Source organism: Sciurus vulgaris (assembly GCF_902686455.1).
Source record: "Sciurus vulgaris genome assembly, chromosome: 9".
In the NCBI taxonomy this organism is placed as follows: domain Eukaryota; kingdom Metazoa; phylum Chordata; class Mammalia; order Rodentia; family Sciuridae; genus Sciurus; species Sciurus vulgaris.
This window is the reverse complement of record NC_136469.1, coordinates 21912933-21934543: the sequence shown is the minus strand read 5'-3', so window position 1 is coordinate 21934543 and position 21611 is coordinate 21912933.

Here is a 21611-nt window from a genome sequence, read left to right as displayed (position 1 = left end):
TTAAGTAGAGATCCTAACTGTATCACAAATTTGTAGAGAGAATTAAGTGAGATTATATATAAAATGGTTATAAAAAATACTATAAAAGTATAAGGTTAATAATATTGACATCCATTAATATTATTCTGTTATATCCTGTATTCAGAATGATCATTTGGAGCTTAATTATGAATTTAAATGTATCCAAGAAAACTATATCGATTCATCTTTGCTGAAGATATGTAGCAGAGTATTTAAGAGAGATGCTTATTCTGATTTGCCTATATGTCAAAATTTTGAATTACAAATACAATCAATTGGTTCAACATGTATAATAAATGAAATGGTTATAGTTTTGTAGCATCCAAACAGGGCTTCTAGAAAAGATTATGAAAACAAAAATGTTTAAAAACTGAATTTAGACTGTTTCAGGCAGAGCAAGGATACTAAACATTTTTTAAAAAAATTGAATTTGACTTTGACAAAGCATACCTATTCTGCTACTCCCTATTGTCTTACACCTCACCCATGTCACTTGTGTCTGTTTTTTGCTTGATACTTGTAGGCATTCTATTTGAATCTTCTAAACAAGAAAAAAATCAAGTGAATTACATATTCCTCCCGCCATCTTCTGTGTATGTTCTTATGTAAAACAAGATTCTGGTAAGAAGTATGCAGTGTATACCTTAGTGTTATGCTTTCTGGCAGTATTTTTGTCTGAATATACTCAGTGGTTACTTAAGATCTATAACTTGACTTAAAACAGAATGATAGAATTGGCATTGTTTTGTGAAATGGAAGAACCTAATAAAATTATGATTCAGCTATTTAAACATTTTCTGATTGAAAATGGAGGAGGATCAAGGGGATTTCTGGGGACAAAACCAAAAGAATGTTTTTCAAAAAAGAATTCAGAGTCCACCGTAATGGATTTTAACCCATATTCTCCTTATGCATAAGCGGGTTCATTGATACCTACCTGTCAAAGGAGTTATGAGGATTAAATAAAATAAAGGACGTAAAGCACACCGTGTTAGAACATAATGAGTCTTCAATCCTAAGTCTCTAAGCTACTTTCTTTCTTTACTAAGCAACTTTATTTCTGTGATTAATATTTTTATTGTATGAATGGATGAGGAATTTAGATAAAAGAGCTATCTGATGTAGTATTTTCTAAACTTTGGCAGTAGAGTTTTGAATGAAATCCTATTACATAAAGTAGATATAAATTATCAGTATAAATGCAGTAAGTTCACATTTTTGAAGTATGCTTATGGAGAAGGTCAATTAATGGGAATAAGGAGATTCCCTGGCTGAACACGTACTTGTAAAGTCTGGTTCTAGATAATAAATAGTTATGGGATAACATCAGCTCATGCACTATCATGCAGTTCATTTTGTTTTTATTTAATTTCTCTCTTGATATCTTTATTGGTTTTTAGTTTGGTATTTTTCACTTTGAGTCTGTTTTTTATGGTTTCTTTTCTAGATTGCCAACTCCTTGAGAATGGGCAGGGTGTTCAGTTAATCTTTGGGCTCAATGCCTGGTAGAATGCATGGCACATAGTAGGTCTCAATGAATTTACTTTTCTTTGACAAATGAATAAACAGTAGGGTAGGATTTATTTGACCTGAGAAAAATCACCATGGTTTTTAGGGTCTGTTGGTAGGTAAAGGCATTAGAGCTTGAAAATGATAAGTTTTCTGATACAATAAAATAAATGACCTAAAATTGATGCATTTTGATAACACTAGAAGAATTTCGATCTATTAAAATTTTGATCTCTTGCTATATCAGAAGAGAATCTGCTATTCAAATGTTGGCATATGTACTTGTGTCCTGAGGAATATTCCTTTACGTGTGTGGGTTGACAGGCGTTTGAGTGACGGAAAATTGGTAGGGAGCCTGCATCTGTGGAGGGCTTGGAGAGCGCCAGGCACGTGGCCTTGAACATGGCCTACCTTTCTGGAGGATTTTGCTGCATCAGCATGAGAGCCTGCTGAAATTGGATCAGTGAAATATTTACCACTCTTGGCAGGTAGACGATGGAAAACAATGGCAAACTCTTTGTCAGTAGTGATGTGGCCAGCTTTTGTCCTTTTTGGGACAAGCATTTGTAGAGTTGCTAATCACTCCCATCCATGAGAAGAAGGTTGAGGTAAATGGTTGAATAAATGTGTCCACTGGAACTCGCCCATCTGCACTGTTTTGAAAAAAAAAAAAATAGCTAATTTTTTTTGACACTGAGGGCTTTATTCACATCATTTTTTATTCCCCTCAGTTGTGTGAGGTAAGTACTGCTTATTACCCACATTTTTATAGATGAGAATTGCAGGACAGTAAGGCCCTGCCTCACGCTCCAGCTACAGATTCAGGGAGTGGTGGATCTAAGCTTCTGAGCAAGTTCTTTAGGCATCCATGTCTCAGGTCCTTAGACTATCGTGATAGTCTGTCTCTTAGAGTAACAGCAGCAGAAGTTGAGAGAGAGTCAGTCTTCCTGTCGCTTCCAAGTTGAGTGTTCTTCACATGAGCTTCAGTTGGTGGGAAGGAAATAATTGCCCCTTGGAGTGACTTGCAGCCAAGAGTGCAGAGACAAGGAGAGGTTTCCCTGGTGTGGCCATTAGGGACCTAGGAGACTGTTCTAGTCCAGGATGGAGTCTGGGCTAAAAATAATCTAAGTATCTACCGGATCCCTTTCTTTGCATTAGTCTCTTCTTTAAGTTGGAAAAAGTGTTATTTAGCTCTGACTGGACCCATCTGTTGAATATATACATAATAGTCTGAGGATCTAGTGATGATTATGAGCATAAAATTGCCCAGCAGTTGGAAACCTTTAATCATGCACTTTGAACATTCCAGCCAATTTTTTTTTTTAATGGCCTAAAAGCATCCATAGTTGGAAGGAAACATCTGCTGTGTTGTTCATAAAAGCTTTGGAATCCAATATGCTTCGTTTACACAGTCATTTCATGTGCATTGGGCACACTTAAAAATGTTACTTGTTGCTGAATTTTCTACTCAGAACATTCCACCTAAGTAGAAATAAACATTAACCTCTGTAAAATCTGCTGGCTCCAGCAATCTATAGAAGTTGGTATCTAATGTAGACAATCCACTGTATGTGGTGAACTTTTTGCATGTTTGGAGCACAAGATATATGTTATATTTTTAAGAAAAATCTGTTTACCCCGTATGTTACCAATGCTGCTAAAGTTTATTTGTACCACAGCTACTTATAGTACCGACGTCATGGGAATTCATCTATGCTGTAAGAACAGTATAGTTGGAAACAGTGAGCCCACCTGGGTGACAAATCTCCATTAAGATGAGCACGGATTCTGTCTCATTCTAGGAAGGATCCTCCATCTCTCAACAGAAGGTGAGCACAACTAGCTTTGTGTGATCATGGAAGGTTTGTTCTCTGATCTTTCTGATGAGGTTCATTTGCAGATCACTCAACACAGAAGCTTCATCGTGGGATGAGGAAGAAATGCTTTCTGGGAAAACATAAGAGGAATGTGTGCTTTCAAGCTGATCATAATTCATTGAAAGCACAAGGGGATCTGTGCGTACATGTTCTTTAAATTAATGACTGTGGAGGAATCTTTCTTCACCCTTGTGGATCCTTGTAGAAGACATTTGCAGAGAAATTGCTGGAGCTGCTCCCCATGGGGAGATGAATGGTTTAATATGTGAAAGCAGACAACTCACAATTTCTGTGCTCAATGGCACTCTGAGCTGCACAGTCTCGCTGCTTTATTTCTCCCTTACAGCTTGTCTTCCTGGAAACTTTTGTAGGGGCAAATGGAGCCACTAATGCAAAGCCACCTCTGGCCTAGACTTCTCCAGACTCTGATTGCTATGGGGAATCACTAAGTAATGTGACTCAGATATGGTGGAGGAAATATAGAAACATATTGAGATTTACCTATCCTTCTAACCTTTTAGAATTGACTAAATTATTTATCATAAGGGTAGGGGATGAAGGAAGAGGGCTGTATCCTTGGACCCTCTCATTGATTTCTTCCCAGGGAAAGTAAATCAAAGTGATCCCTTTAATAACTCACCACCCAGTGTGCTGCCACACTGGGTGCATCTCACCCCGCCTTCTCTTCTGCGCATCTGCGCCCAGTCCTGTTTCCTCCAGTGATCAGATGTGCAGAGGGACTTCTGATGGCCGTACTTCCTTGCCTCCTGTGTTTTCCATTTCTCTGCCTTCTTCCTTTGACAGAGAATATACTTAGGATTTTCACACATGAAAAAGACTAGAACTCCTTCCACCCCACACTCCCCTCTAGCTACCCTATTTTCTTCCCAGGGAGAGCCATTCATCTCAGTGGAGATGGTCGACATTTTCCCATTCCATTGTAGTCTGGACTCTGCTCCTGCAGCAGTGTGAAACTGTTTTTGTCAAGGTCATTAGAAAAGATGTTGTGTTACATTTCACAGGTATTTCTCTGTCTTTATTTGCTTGACCCCATGGCAATGTTGGGTTGTGTTAACCATTCCTTTAAAGAATTCTTCCTTTGGCTTTCTTGATACTGAATTCTCTTTTCCTTGCATTTAGTTTTTGAATGTAAACATATTTTGCAGACACACACTCACACACATACTGTACAAGTGAGAAAATAAACATGCCTACGTGTACTCCAACTGCATTTCTTTGTGTGATGGGAGTTGCACTAAATTATTAGATTGATTTGGGTAACTTTGCCCCCTTACACTGTTGATTATAATTTTTGTATCTATGAATATAATGTATCTCTGTCTTCTGTGGTGTTTTTCAATACAGTTCAAACATTTCCTTTGTAAAAATCCTCTATATCCCATGCTGGATTTATTCTTAGACCTCTCATTGAATTTTTTCAGTTATTTCAAATGGTATCTCTTTTAAGGTTATATATTTTTTAATGACATATAGAATATTATTGGTTTTCATGTGTTGATCTTAATGCCAGCAGCTCTGCAAAAATCATCCTAATATTTCTATAACTTTGCTCTTTCCTAAATATAATATTTATCGAGACAGAAGTCTCTTGCTAGTGAATAATGCTCTTGGCGTCTGTTTACCTTAAGCTGCTTTATGCGGAACTTGCTATTGAATGACGGTGTCATGCAATTCCAGCTTGACAGTTTTCCTTTCAGCACTTTGAAGATATCGCTCCACAGTTTTCTGGCTTCTATTGTTACCATCTCTGTCAGTCTAATTGCCATTTCTTTGTAGGTTCTTTTTCTTTCTGGTTTTGATAAAGGCCAACCACAAGGAAGAGTGCAGACTCAGAAATAGCAGCAATAGCCCTGTGAGTGGGAGAGAGGTTACTGGAGACCAGGAGAGGAGGGGTGTGCAGAGCAGGCCACCTTGAGAGGAGCAGTGACCTATCCAGAGGCACGCTCAACCCTTCCTGGGGACCTCACGAGGAAGGGCTCACTCCCCCTCCATGCTCTGATCTCCTGCCTGTGTCCCACATGGGCCACATCCCATCAGAAGCCAGGTTCCATGCTGGTCAGCTCTCTGGATGCCGAGAGCCTGGTAGACAGGGTGAAAAGAATGGATCTGGAAATTAAAGCATAAAATACCTGTTTACATTTATCTTCACATCTGTCTAATAATTTTAGCTGCTTCTTGCCCCTTTTCTCAACTGTCCATCCCCGCTCTCATTTCTTTAGGCATCTCATGCACCCTTATTCTTATTGTGTCTGTCGGGTCTGGTGTTTGTAGTTTCCGGTTGTTTCTGTCGTCCCTTGTTCACAATGGCTAGTTTTCTTGAGTTTATGTTCAGTTTAGCGTGAGCACATTTTTGGATGAAATTAATCTGCACCGTGCAACTCAGGCGACTTGATTGGAGGATCTTTTCCTTCATGGAGGATTTGCCTTTGTTTCTTCAAGATGCCACGGACTTCCACCAACCTCTTGTAGGAGCCCTGTCACTTAATCCCCAAATTTTTGTGAAAGAATGATTATATATACACTGGTTTTTGAAGAGGCTATCAATGTTTTTTTTCCTGCTCGGAGCTCTGATGGAGATAAACAGATTTCCTCATCTGTCCCCTTTGGGAGGGAGGAAGTCTCTAGCCCACCCTTGACAAGTGCTGCTTCCCTTCTGAGTATGGAAGTTCTAGATGGGGCTCGGGTCCCCACGGCCTTCACATTTATCCTCCAATTCCTTGACTTTGAGATCCCCAAGATCTGGTTTCCTGGTTTTTATCATTGGTCCTCTCCTTTCTTGATATGTAGTTCATTTTAATTTACCATTGAAGGATTTTAATTTCTTGAGAACTCGGCCTGGAATATGGTAAGGCAGTTGATCTGAAAACAGGATGGAGGAGATCCTGTGTATTCGCCTCTATTTGTGCCTTATCTTCTGGCTCAGTATCATTTCCTTGGTGAATCTTTCAATTTGGGATTCTTGAAAGTTCTGTCCAGGTCCCCTTCCTGTGTCACCTTATCTATATATAAATGTCAATCCATTGTGACTTTAATTCACAACCTCTGTAATATGTGTGGGCAGGGATTGTGGGTTAGGACCTCCCTCATGTTTAGCGTAACGTCTGGCACATAGCAGGAGTCCTGTTTTTACTTGACCATGAGTGACTGGGAGGACCCTTGGGCATCTGAAGAGAGAATGATTAGTTTGTTGGACTGTGGGCAGGGGACAGCACTCTCATGAATAGATGTTCTCATCTTACCTCAGTTTTCTGATGTTTGTCTCTTCGGGAAATATATTTTTGGCTTTGGATTTGTCTCTACCTTCCTGCTAGAAAATGTTAAGTATTTTTACCTTTTCCTTTAAATACATATGTCTGTACATGGGCCTGTGGAATTCTCAGTGGCTTCTGTCAGTGCTGGGACGTTTTCCTCTCTGCTGCGGGGGATATTATTAAATCACCAAAGGTGAATCGTAATAGGTAGAGGTTGGTCTTTTTTTCCAGTTAATGTAAAGACTTTCCAGTTTGTAGTGTTGTTATTAAATTGGATGGTTGAACTTAGACTTCGAGTGGAACAGATAAAATAAAATTAACTTCTGCTAATATACAGAGCATGCCACACCTGAATATAGGGAGGAGTACTGAAATGCATGGAGAGACAGGCATGGGGGAGATCTGACCTTGTCACTAATGCAGGACTTGATGCTGACAGCACAGGGCAGCTGGTGTCTTTAAGATTCTTCCCACAAAAGACCTTATGGAGAACAAGTGATTTGCTGTGGAAAGGCAAACTGGTGGGGGGCGGGGCACGCAGCTCAGTGGTGGGGCACCTTGCCCCACGTGTGAGGCCCCGGGTTCGAGTCCAGCACTGCAAAAAAAAAAAAAAAAAAAAAGTGACATTCCAAATAGAGGTGACAGGCCTTGAAAGTAAGTGTTCCATGCAGTACGGCAGGACCTGACAGTGAGGCCTTAAGACAGTGGCAGGGAGGTGACTCTTGGAGCAACAGAGCCTACAGCTAGGCACTGGTAGCCCTGCGGACAAAGAGATGCTGCTGCCAATTTCAGGAGCTGTGAGGGGAAAGCTCTTTCAACAACAGCGACAAGCTTCCAAGAGCTTTTTAAAGATGAAAATGATCATTGTACTTTATCTTGGCTATTTTGAAGAGCTTGCTGGGTCATTCATCCTAACTGCGTGTTTGAAGCTGGAGAGTTGAGTCTGCAAAGGCAAAAGTGGAGCCAGCTCTTGTCACAGAGAATGGAGACACAGGCTTGCCTGGCTGTGAGTTCCCACTGAGAAACAGCAGTTGTAAAGAGCAGTCCATTGGGCCACCCGGCCTTCAGAGAGACACAGCCTCTCTGGGAGGCAGGTGCTGGGCACTTGCAGCAGTTTAGAAGGGGCAGGGTTGGGGAGGGGTGTTCGTTTTTGGCTTGTTCATTTGTGTTTCTTTCTTTTTGTTTATTTTAAATGGCACGTAGGATTGTACATATTTATGGGGTACCATGTGATGTGCCTGGTATGATGTTCAAAGCCAGGAAAATATACCTGTCTCCTCAAACAACTATCAGTTCTCCATGGTGGAAACGTTCAAAATCCCTTCTTCTCCTTGAAAAACACACAGTGCACTAGTCATCTGTAGTCACTCCTGTGTGCTATGGAACACCAGAACTTATTTGTCCTCTCCAACTATAAGTCGGGAGCCTCTGACCAATCTTTCCCCATCCTCCCTCCCTGGCCTCTGCTAACTCCTGTTCTAATCCCAGCTTGGATGTCTCAACCCCTTTAGCTTCCATCAATGAGTGAGGTCGTGCCGTAGTTGTCTTTCTGTGCCTGGTTTATTTCCTCCAACATCTGGATCTTTAGTTTCACCCATCTTGCTGCAAATGATGGGGTTCTATTCTTTTTTCTAGCTGGATACTATTCAGTGTGTCTGTGTCCACATTTTTTGGATCTTTGTCAGGCGACGGACATATTTCCATTTCTTGGCTATCATAGATGGTTCTGTGATGAACTTGGGAGACTGATGTCTCATCGGCTGGCTGATTTCATTTCCTTTGGCTGTATACTCAATAACTAGATCATATGGTAATTCTATTTTTAACATTTTGAGGAACAGACATACTAATTACATCATGGTTGTCCTAATTCACATCCCATCAACTCTGGAAGGGTTTCCTTTGCTTCACATTTTGTTACCTGTTGTCATTTTGGTAATAGCCGTTCTAACTGAGGGACATGATATTTCATTGTGGTTTTGATTTGCATTTTCCTGATGGTTGGTGGTGAGCATATTTTCACCTTCCAGTTGACTGCTTGAATGTTCTCCTTTGAGAAGTGTCTATGTAATAGGTCTGTTGTCCACTTTTTAATTGGATGATGATGATTATTTGCCATTAAGTTTTTTTGACTTCCTTATGTATTCTGGGCATTAACCCTTTGTCCAGATGAATAGCTTGCAAAATTTTTCTCCCATTCCATAAGTTGTGTTTTCACTTGACTGATGGTTGCTTTTGCTGTTCAGAAGCATTTTAGTGTGATGTAGTCCCATTTGTCTAGTTATGTCTCCTCTGTTCAGGAGTCATCCTTCCCCATGCCAATGCCCTGAAGCGTTTCCTCTGTGCTTTCTTCCAGAAGTTTCATGTCTTACATGTAAGTCTAATCCATTTTAAGTTGGTTTTGTAACTGGTGAGAGAAAGAGCGAGATTCATCCTTCTGTGTGTACAGATCCAGTTCTCACAGAACTGTTTATTCACAAGATTGTACTTTCTCCAATGCAGATACTTAGTACTTTTTAAAAATATAGCAGTGGGGGTGGGACCCAGGGATGCTCTACCAATGAGCCATATCCCCAGCCCTTTCTGAATTTTATTTTGAGACAGGGTTTCACCACATTGCCTAGGCTGACCTTGAGCTTGCAGTCTTCCTGCCTCAGCCTGTCGGTACCTTTTATGAGATCAGTTGGGTGTAGAGGCATGGCGATTCACTTTGAGGCTCTCTGTTCTGTGGTATTGGTCTGTGATGTGTGTTCATGTGACAGTACCATACCGTTTTGATTACTATAATTCTGTAGTATACTCTGAAGTCGGGTCATATAATGTCTCCTGCTTTGCTTTTTGCTCAGGATAGTTTTGGCTACTTGAATTTTTTTATTAAAGTATTATGATTATACATAGTGTTTGGGTTTTCTTTGAGAAAATAATACATGCAAGAAATTTTATTTCAATCCCCGTTCTCTCCTTCCTTTCTCTCCTCCCTCCCACTGTTCTCTATTTTTTTATTTTGCCATTTTAAAAAAAATAATGTTTATTACTTAGATGGTTTGATACAGAACAGCTTTCTTTGCATTCTGAATTTGGAAGTTCTGTACAACTGAGTACAAACAGGAACAAAAGGTACCAAAAGCAAACTAGTGATTCTCCGTTCATGTGGCATAAACCAGTTTTGCACATAACACATAGCAGCAGTTTTTAAGTTCCCTTTAGAAAAATGTGAAATCTACACATTTGTTACCATTTCCTGTTTAATGCATGGGCTGAAATCACTAGGATCAACTTCCTCCTTGAAGAAAAAGAGGAGAGGAAGAGCCGAATATTGATTTTCTTTCACTCCTTTATTCACTCATTTTTGATTGGAAAATTTTTAATTATACACAGGTGAGATTCTTTTTGATACGTTTATGTATGTACGTAACATGCCATTGTTAGAATCATTCCTATTTCCACCCCTTTCCTGTCTTTCCTTCCTCCTCCTCATTCTCCTTGTCTTAGTCAACTTTTTTCACTGCTGTGACCTAAAGATCCAACCAGAACAGTTGTAGAGGGGAAAAGGTTTATTTGAGGGCTCACTGTTTCAGAAGTCTCAGTCCATAGAAAATCGGCTCCGTTCCTCGGGGTTTGAGGTAAGGCTGAACAACATGGCGGAAGAGTGTGGCAGAGGGAAACAGGTCACATTGCAATCAGGAAGCAGAGAGCGAGAGAGAGAGAGTCTCCACTCTCCAGATACAAAATATATACCCCATAGCCAGGCCCCAATTCCACCTCCTCCAGCCACACCCCACCACTTCAGTTACCACTTAGTTAATCCCCATCAGGGGATTAAATCACTGATTGGGTAAGATTCTTACAACCCGATCATTTCTCCTCTGAACCTTCTTGCATTGTCTCACACGTGAGCTGTGAGGGACACCTTGCATCCAGGCCAGAACACTCCTTCTCTACCAATCTGTCTTGTGATACCCAATCTCGTCCTTGCCACCTTCTTCCCCTTACTTTACTTTAGCTTCCATACCTTCCTCTTGATTTTCTGAGTCTGGCTTATTTTATTTAGCATGATTTTCTTCATTTCCATCCTTTTACTGGCAAATGCCATTATTCCTTCTTTAAAAATTAATCTTAAATTGTTTTTAGGTATATAACAGCATGGTGTATTTTAATATATCATACATACATGGGGTGCAGCCATCACAGTTTTGACCCCATTCTTGTGGTTGAACATGACGTGTAGTTACGCTGGTCACGTATTCATACATGAGCATAGGAAAGTCGTGTCTTGATTCTTTTGGCTGTATTCCCACCCTTCCTCCATTCCTTTCATTCCCCTTTGTCTAATCCAATATACTTCTATACTTCCCTCTCTACCCTCCCTTGTTAGGGTTAGCATCTACATATCAGAGAGAACATTAGACCTTGGTTTTTGGGACTGGCTTATTTTACTTAGCATGATATTCTCCAGTTCCATCCATTGACCAGCAAATGCCATAATTGCATTCTTCTTTATGGTTGAGTAATATTCCATTATATATATATAATATATATATATAATATTCCATTACATGTAACATATATATATATATATATATATATATCACATTTTTTTAACTCCTTTGGATATATACTGAGGAGTGGAATAACTGGGTTAAATGGTGGTTCCATTCCAAGTTTTCTAAGGAATCTCCACACTGCTTTTCATAGTGGTTGCAATTTGCAGACCCACCAGCAATACATGAGTAGACCTTTCTCCCCACATCCTCATCAACATTTTTTGTTACTTATATGCCTGGTAATTGTCATTCTGACTGGAGTGAGATGGAATCTCAGTGTAGTTTTAATTTGCATTTCTCTAATTGCTAGAGATGTTGAATTTTTTTCCCATTTTTTTTTTTCTTTTGTAAAGTGCCTGTTCAGTCCTTTGTCCATTTATTGATTGGGTTATTTGTTTCTTTTTGGTGTTAAGTTTTTTTGAGTTATTTGTATAATCTGGATATTAATGCTTTATATTCTTTTTTATGACTATATATACATGTACCACATTTTCTTGATCCATTCTTCTGTTGATGAGCATTTGGGTTGATACATTATTTGGCTATTGTGAATTGTGCTGCTACAAACATTAAGTGGCTGTATGATCACAGTATGCTGATTTTAGTTCTTTTTGATAAATACCAAGGAGTAGGAAAGCTGGGTCATATGGTGGTGGTTCCATTTTTTGTTTTTGTACCATTGATTGAACCCAGGAACACCTAATCCCTAAGTCACATCCCCAGCCTCTTTAAATAATTTCATATTTAGAGACAAGGTCTCACTAAGTTGCTTAGGGCCTTGAACCTCTAGATCCTCCTGCCTCAGCCTCTAGAGAGCCTCTCAGATTATAGACATGTGCCACCATGTCTGGTTCTACTCCTAGTGTTTTGAGGAGTCTGCATACTACTTTCCATAGTGTTGTACTATTTGTAGTCCCTCCAGCAATCTATAAGTATACCTTTCCCCCCACATTCTCTCCAGCTTTATTGTTTATGTTCTTGATAATTGCCATTCTGGCTAAGATGAAATCTTAGTATAGTTTTGTTTTGCATTTCCCTGGTTGCTAGAGATGTTGAACATTTTTTTTTCATATATTTGTTGGCCATTTATATTGCTTCTTTGAGACGTTTGTTTAGTTCTTTTGACTCATTTACTAATTGGGTTGTTTCTTTGGTGTTGTTTTGGCTTCTTTATATATTCTGGCTATAGATCCTCTGTTCAAGGAGCGGCTGGCAAAGATTTTCTCCCATATTGTAGGGATGGGAGCTCTCTTTTGATTCTCTTAATCATTTCCTTTGCTGTGCAGGATTTTTTCAGTTTGATGTCATCCCACTTATTGATGCTTGGTTTTATTTCTCAAGCTTTAGGGATCTTATGAGGAAGTCAACTCTTGTACCTATAAGGTGGAATGCTGACCCTATGTTTTCTTCTAACATTTGTGTGGTTTCTGGTCTAACTCCTGTGTCTTTGATCCATTCTGATTTAACTTTGTGTAGGATGAAAGATAGGGATCTAATTTCATTCTTCTATGCGTGGATATGGATATCCTTCCCAGCACCATTTGTTATAAAGGCTGTTTTTTTCTCCTAAACAATTTCACATCTTTATCAAGTATCAGATGGCTCTAAGTATTTGGGTTTGTCTCTGTGTCTTCCATTCCACTGGTCTTCAAGTCTGTTTTTATGCCAATACCATGCAGTTTTTGCTACTATAGCTCTGTACTATAATTTGATATTGGGTATGGTGTGTGCTTCCTGCATTGCTTTTCTTGTTCAGAATTGCTTTGGCTGTTCTGGGTTTCTGATTCATCCAAATGAATTTAAGGACTGATTTTTCTAGTTCTGTGAAAAATATCATTGGTGTTCTAGATCTGTGAAGAATGTCAGTGGTATTTTGATAGAGATTGCATGTAGTATGCCTATTGCCTTGGTATGGACATTTTTAATAATAAGATTCTTCCAATCCATGAACACAAGGTTGTCTTCCTTATCATTTATGCTTGATTTTAAGAACACAATTTAGCATGAGGAAAATGTTGACAGGAATGGGACTCAGTGCCCATTAGGACTCTGGTTTGGGGTCAGAAGGCAGGATCTTCAGCAAACATGAAGGACACTCACTTCTCAGGCAAAAGGAAGAGCCAGTGCTCTTAAATCTTGTATGGTATTGTCCTGACATACAAGAATATTTAAAATGAAGATCTTGGTCTGCGAAACTTGAATATGTATATATGAGCCTCCTTCACTATGCATCCAAAGAAATTAAACGTAACGGATTAAAGCTTAAGGAGAGAATCTACTGTGCTCAAATTTTGTCTACCAAATCTGGAAAAAAGCAATAAGTGTTTCATGTATGTAGATATCTGTTTCATAGAGGAATTAGTTATGTAACTTTCACTAGAGCAGTTTACATTGAGATTACATTGGAGCCTGTCAAAGGGGCAAGACAATCAAATTAAAATAAGAATTTAGAAAAGAGCATAAAACCAAAAGGAACATGTGAAAAGGGATTTTTATTTTCCAAAACTGTTAAAACAAGAGATAAGACAAAGGATTGTTGAGATCCCTTCTATCATGAGCATTATGTGATGGATAAACTACATTTTTGCATTTTATCTCCTTTAAAGCCCAGTAGGACACATGATTTACCCAAACACACCCCTACTTGTTCATGGTATTTTCTCATTTTCAGCGTGCTGTTTCTTCTAGCCCAAATTTGTCTCGGAATTCTACCCACATGTTAAGGTCCAGCCCAGGTCACATGTGACATCTCACACCAAGCCGTCCCCATGTTCCCTAGCTGGAAGGGGTCTTGGGGCAGTGCAGCAAAGCCCATGGTCTCTGTTGTAACCCTTCTCACGTGCTTCTTCATTACTGGCTCTGTGCCCACTCTCAATACCCTCCTCCGTTCCAATCTGCTTGGATTTAGGGATTCCAGTGTTGGATTCCTGATGTATAGCACAGTGATTTGCACATAATAGCCATTTCCTATTTATCACTGAGGGGAAAGTCAAAGAAACAATTTACTGGTAGATTACAGCTTTTCAGATAAATTACAGTAAAATCTTCAACCTGTGTAATACACTTAGTCCAGATAGTCGAATTGGGTGACTCAGATCTAAATCACGTGAGTAGAAATTTTCCTGGACTTGTGTACTTCTAAAAGACAATCAATTATATTAGACCCACACAGTAGCAATTTAATAACTATCTCTCTTTTAGGTGCAGAGATGTATACATGTTATCTCAATACTTGGAAGGCAGGGGGCTCAAACCTTTGAGGCCAGCCTGGGGAATTTAGTGAGACTCTGTCTCAAAATAAAAAACTAAAAAGTTCTGAGAATGTAGTTCGGTGCTAGAAACACTTCTGAGTTCAAGCCCAGTAGAGAGGGGAAAAAATTACTGAGGCTTCTAGAAGTCAAAAAAAGAAAAAACCTATTACATTGACAAAATGCAAATAGCCTGCCCTTTAAAATATGTAAAGGGAGCTTGGTTACTAGAGAAGTCTGACATGTACTCTAGCTTATCAAAGAGCGCTAGCACACAAAATCCAAGCTTGCAATTTTGATTACACGAAATTGCCATAGCTTTCTTCCCCTCCAGTGTATTTTCTAGTTCAGATTCTCTGTTGCTAAAAATGAAAGTGACTTTAAAGAAAGTCCTCAACTTTTTGGTCAAGACAATTATCTCCAAATCCTAAGAGTTCCATTTTGAACAATTTTCAGTGTGTAATCCTAAAATCATTTCTCTCTCATTTAGATTGGATCTAGATTTTTTTTTTTAAAAAACAGGGTAAGGAGTCTGTTTTTAAAAAGTCATTTGTCTAAAGTGGGATAATGTGGAGTTGTTCAAACTGTTTGTGAGGGAGGCATTGGAGGGAGGCATTGGAAACCTGTATCTGAATAAAGGACTTGGGGAAATGAATCAGTTGAGATTGGCATGACAGCTCTTAAGTAAGAAATTTCTTTCTTCTGATAGTGTGTGGAGAAAGCTTTTGGATTGTGCCTTTGATGATTCATACCAGAGAAGCTGTAGCTCTTAGAGTTAGTTATGGTTAACTCTCAAATTTGAAGTAATTGCTTCTTAATTGAACAGGATCATGACAACACTTAGCAACCACTCTAGCCTGCCCCTAGAGTGTTTTAAAGCAAATCGGGTATAGAGGAGGAATGGGTGGTTTGGAAAAAGAGTCGAGAGGACTGCATTAGTCAGGATTCTTCAGGAAACCAAACATAGCATTTATATAGATTACACAAGAGGCGGAAAAATTGGTTCACACACAGAAGCCTAGGAGGCCTTCCATCTGCAAGCTGGACACCTGGGAAAGGCTGTGAGTCAGTCGAGTTTCAGGCCTGAGACCACACACAGCCACTGTTGTCCTTTTCAAAATTTGAAAGTCTGAGAACCAGGAGCTCTGATGTCTGGGGGCAGCTTAAGAAGAGAGAGTGTCCCTTCCTCTGCCTTTTTGTTATGTTCGATGAATGGTGGTCGTCTCCATAAGGGATGAATCTCTATTACTCAGTCTACTAGTTCAAATGCTAATCTGTTCTAGAAACTCTCACAGACATGCCCAGGAAAAAAAATATTTCCCAGCTATCTGAGTATCCCTTAGCCCAGGCAAGTAACACATCTAATTAACCATCATAAGAATGAACTGTCTACCATGGTACCAGCTTAGCTTTCTACTGGAAGCTTCCAGGGCGGGAGAATGACTTTTATCCAAAACATTGCCATTCCATGTGGTACAACTAAAAGTCCATTGTGTCTCAAATACAGCATAGTCTTTGTGAATTATTTTGAATGTAGAAATCATTTAGAAGAAAAAAATTAATGATTTATATGATCTGTAAACAATAACAAAGTAATTAAAACAATCTCCATTTAACATGATGAAGATCAACAGAAATCCATTCTCTGCTTTTAAACAGGCTACATATTAAAATTGTGTCATTATCTCTCCTCCAGTGCATTGTTTTGGGATCTCAAAACAATAGCTACTATCCTGTTTTGATAGAATTTTACATCTTAATTGCTTTGTCCTTATTATAAGAAACCTATACTTTTGGAAGAGGTGTAAATACTGTGAAAGAAATAAAGGGATAATGCTATCAGCTATATTATGCTACTACAAACAAATTAATATTTTTAGGGAATGCATTTTGAGAAACCAAGATAGGAGCAGCTTTTGAAGAATACCTGAAAACTTTATAGTGCAAATGTGGTAGTCATTGATTCTGTTCACCAGAACGGTCACAGATGCACTACCAGCCTCTTGAACTTGGGGAACTGGTTCCAACCTGGTGACATGGGAGCAAAAGTGGGATTGTCACTTCTTGTGTGCACAATTAAGTTCCAGTGTGCCACCTTCTGGAGCTCTCCTTTATTCCCTTTGCTTGATGACTGACATCTTTTGAGATGGTAGCTACTCTATCAACCAGACCCACGTGATAAAAGGTGTAGTGATGATGACATCTAGAAGACAGGAAGATTGGGCATTGTTTGTTAACGCAAGCATCACCTCGCACATTGACTCATACAGATGAATTCCAACACTGTAGGACCAGTTTAGGACCCCAGGTAAGCAGAGGATGGAATGTCCACTCCACGGTTATGTTGACAAGTTGATCATTTCCGGGAGGTGGTATGTCCGAATGATCACTGGGTTCAGGTGCTCTGAGGCAGAGAGTCTAAGGCATTATTTCTTCATCTGCGAAGCAGGAGTGATCAGCTCAGCCCCAGCCTCCTGAGGAGGTGATGATTAAGGGTGATGAAGCATCTGTGCTTCACACAGTGCCACATAATAGACATGCAGTGACCTTTGGTTTGTATTGGTCTTCACAGTTCCAGGTGTAAGGAATCTTTTATTCTTCCAGTGAAACATCCCAACCTGTTGAGAAATCACTTTATAGTATTTTTGACAGGTGGTTGTCCTGCTTTTGCTTAAGTCTCCAGTGACAGTGTGCTCACTTCCTCCTGAAGTATTGGGCAGTTTTTCCACATGTGGCAAAGATGGCCATCTTCCCAAAGCTTCCATGGGTTGGTTCTTGTCTCCATTTTTAGGGTCGCATGTAGCACAATTGTATTTTTCTTTCACAGAATGTCTGTTCCTTCAGCTGCTCTTTAGGTGATAAGACTCTGCCAGGGCCCTCTCTTTCTTTGCTGTGTCCATGACTCACTTCTGACATGTATCTAGATCTACACCTGGTACCACCAACACCCGTGGCACTAACAGGAGAGCCCGTGTGTACAGAGGGCTTGCTTCCTGCCACGCTGTATCCTCACCACAATTCTGTGACTGATTTCATTACAGTCTACCATTTGTGTTGAAGAAACTGAGAAAAGTACAAAAAGTATCCTTCTATCTAGTAGTAATATTGTTGAATATAATTTGTGTATGTGGTTTAACTAGAAATTCACAGAAATGAACAGCAAAATAAAAATATTTTAAAACTGTCGTTGGTGTCAATTTGAAAGAGAATATGTATTAATAGATGTTAATCAAGAAAGCAACAATATAATGCAGGAAATGTGTTTTTCATCAGGCTTATTATTAATTTTTGGATTATTCTCAGCAACAAAGTAAAAAAAAAATTATCGTCCTCCCAAAAAAGGCATAGCCACCTTGTGTCATTTTAATTAAGGCTATGTGTATTTTTAACATAATGTGTGAAAATAGAAAACTGACAAAAATATAAATTAAACTTCTCCTTGTGAAAGTAGCATATAAATCAAGTAAATAAATTCACTCAAGAGAGTTTAGGCTCAAGAGAATATCATAAATACTCTATCTCCAGTAAAGTTTTTTTTAATAGTGTTATTACTAAAAAATGTGAACTAAAAATATAAAAAGCAATTGACCAAGTTCTCAAGAGGCATCATAATTCCTAAGAGAAATAACTGACCAGACAGAAGCAAGCCTGCATATTGTGAAGATAATTCACACAGTTTGCTAATAAAATGTAGGAGACAGATTAAATTCTTAACCGACTATAACCAATATACAGTTATAATAGAAACCATGAGAAAGAGTCCTCTTAAAATTCATCAAATACACAAGACCAATTTCATCAGACAAACACAAAATTAAAATGAGAATAAAAGGACTCTGACTTAGCTAAATATATTATTTCCTTAAGCTTCGAGAGCCAACTTTTGTATATCCACAGCTTAAAAACAAAGAAAGCACACCAACCGACTAGCCCTGCAGAAGGGAGCTGGAGGAGGAAGTGTTACAGAGCAGAGCCGCCATTCATCTGAGCAAAGTGTGCACCTTTTTCTTCTTACCTCCTCACGGCATGGACAGGCAATGAATTTGTCAAATGAAATGGATAAAGTCCTGCTTTGCATTCAATCTCTTGTACTTCTGAAAACTTATTCAAAATCTTTTTAAATTCATATGACTTTAAAATGAGGTTGGATTTACTCTAATTTAATATAAGGCCAAGATTTTTTTTGGCATTTGAGTCAGTAACTGCATTCTGAGATGCGCCATTTTGGATTGAGGCTGATTTGGACACCATGATTTATTGGGCCTTTGAAACTGGGCTGATAGGGAGGTGATGCAGGGAGGAGGAGGAAGATGGAGCAAGAATGCGGCTTTACCTTGGGCTACAAGTGAAGTGGATTCTAGGGTGACTGGATGAAGACTCACTGTGGGGCAGAGGACGGGACTGTAGAGGCAGAGGACACACCTGGACTACATCACCCTAGGGCTGTCAGCCCAGTGTGCCTGTCCGTTGTTGACTGTGAGCTGTGTGTGTGTGTGTGGTGTGTGTGTGTGTGTGTGTGTGTGTGTGTTAATTTCCCAGGTGAGGTGGCCCTTGTTGGTACTTGGGGTCCGGACAGGGCATCAACACAGCCTCTGCCACATACATATTTGAATTTTTGTTTTGTCCAGTAACTCTGGCCTTCAGAAATGTCCTTTCAATAGGCCTTGCTAGGGAGAGAAGGGGTGCAGGGAGAGAAGGGATGCAGATAGAATTTGTAGCCCTACACAGTATCCAGTGCTTCACCCAGGTTGGTAGCTAGCTGTGGGTTTGGATGAAGAAGATAACTGTATTCTTTTAGAATTCAGGTTTCGTTATCTGCTAAGACTTCCTGGGACTTTTCCAGTTCCTATCTCCTTCTGCTTTTTGTGACAGTGTTCATGAACACAGGCGTGGGAGGTAATAGAAGAACCATCCTTTCATCAGGTTCCTCCCTTCATTTTGGAAATTTCATCCTTTCCTCCTACTTTGACCCACCACTACTACCCACCTGGTGGCTACAGTCACTGCTCTGAGACCGTAACTTGACTGCCTGCCATCCCTGGCTTGGTCGTCTGGGCTTGAGTTTGGTAGCTGTGACAATCATGGTACTTCTGTGAGAATTTGGAACTGGCCTGTTAGTTACGAAGTTCAAGGATTGTTAGTAACCATGTGACTTAATGCACATCAGAGAAACAGAGAAAGTCAGTGTATGTGGGGAAAGAGAGAGAAGGATGGAGAAAGGGAAGCAACAGAGCAGAGAGTGCAATGGAGGAAATGCCCAGCAGCATGTCTCTGTTTCTGTTTGGCCCTATGCCTGCCTTCCATTCCTGCTCTTGGGTTCCAGGTGACAGTCAAGCACCTTTATAATAATTCACTCCTTTTACCTACGTTAGTCAAATTTTTATTCCATAACATCCCGCTTGACTTACACACATACACACACACACGATCTAAATACATAAATAACATAGTTCGACACTTGCTTTTAACTTTTTAAAAATTGGGATGAAAACAAGGACTGACTTTACAGCATACTGTTGATATGAATGAGCAAATCTGGTTAAGAAGAAATCTGACATCACATGGGTGCTCTATTTTAGGAGATTTCGAATAGTAGAGAATTATGAAAATACAGATACTTACTGTGTCACATTCATCTCACCTAAAATAAAAACCTCCAGGAACAGTGAATGTATGAAAAGAGTGTTAGCTACCTCATTGCAAAGGAGATGTGACGTAGGTCCTGCAGATCCTAGACTGATTTTATTGCTTCAGACAGCAAGGTAACTACTGGGAATCACCTTCGACTTCCGGCCCTACCAAGATATTTCCAAAGGAAATGAAAATATTTTGTCCTGCACTGGCAAATGGAGTTATGTTCTGGGGACACAAGTGGCTAAAAGTTCAAGGTTGGTAAAAGTAAAGGCTGAATGAGTTTAATCAACCATAGAAGCAACTGGATCCTCCAGGATTATTCAAGGAACATGCTGCCAAATAACTAAAAAAGGTAAACATTGGACGAAGTTCAAAAAATGCCATGAGGCATATCATCTGATAAAGTCCTGGTTTCTTTCATTCTCTCCCACCCCACTTAAACTTCCTATATGATGATCACAGGTGTGGTACATATTCCTCGGTGACCCTTTAAAAAGGCTTGGTCAACATGATCTATATCTGGATTTTAGTTATATAGGGTTTTCTGGGTGTATCCCTTTAAGTGTTCCTGTCCACGGAATCGGTACTGTACCTATTTTACAACTCTGTTCTGAGGAGGAATGTTTTAGTACCTGAGGCATGACTGCAGCAGTCTGCATAAACACACAATCTCCATTCAAAGTTAGAGGACTGATATTTTTCAAGTTAATGGTAAGGCTTTGGCATCCTAATGTTCTGATATTCTTTAGAATAGTCTAAAACTGTTGCACAGTGGGGAGGTTGTACCATCTTTTCAGTCGACCCTTATGAACAGGACTTATGTCTGGCTGGAAGTGTGTTTGGTCCTGTTCCATGGAGGAACACTCCAGCTGTGTGACTAGACCCCCATCTTTACAAGGTCTGTGGCCAGTTCATCCCTCACCCTCTCACTTTTCTCCACTCAGCTCACCTGGGTTGGTGGTGGAACTCAGCAGAGCCAGAAATAGCTGGGAGAGAAGGAAAGGTAAGGGTTGTAGGAAGACCAGGAGTTTCTGGCCTGTAGTGCTTATTAACTCATCCTATAACTATTTATGGAAACTACAGTATGTTGGGCATTGCCCCATGCCCTGGAAGCAAAGTGGTGGCAACAAAACAAACCGCCCCTTAACCAAAAACCCAAACAACCCAAGTCCCTGCACCGACTGACAAAGCTTATAAGCCAGTGGCAGTCAAATGCTTTTGGAGTGAAAGGATGCCTAGATTCAGGCAGTGACAGCAGGGGTGACAGCTGGGGGTAGATACAGCTTCCCACACTGTGAAACTGTTAAGCACTGACTTAACCTAAATTGATTTCACCATCCTGACTTCGGGATTCCAGGCCCTTGGTATGGCAAATGTCACACTGTGTACAAGCATTGAAACTCTATTTTATTTAAAATGCGAATTTAAAGAGCCCAGAAGAGAGAAGCTGAGGGTACATTTATGGGCTGCTCTAGGCACCTTTACCTTTGAGCAGCTCCGTCAAAG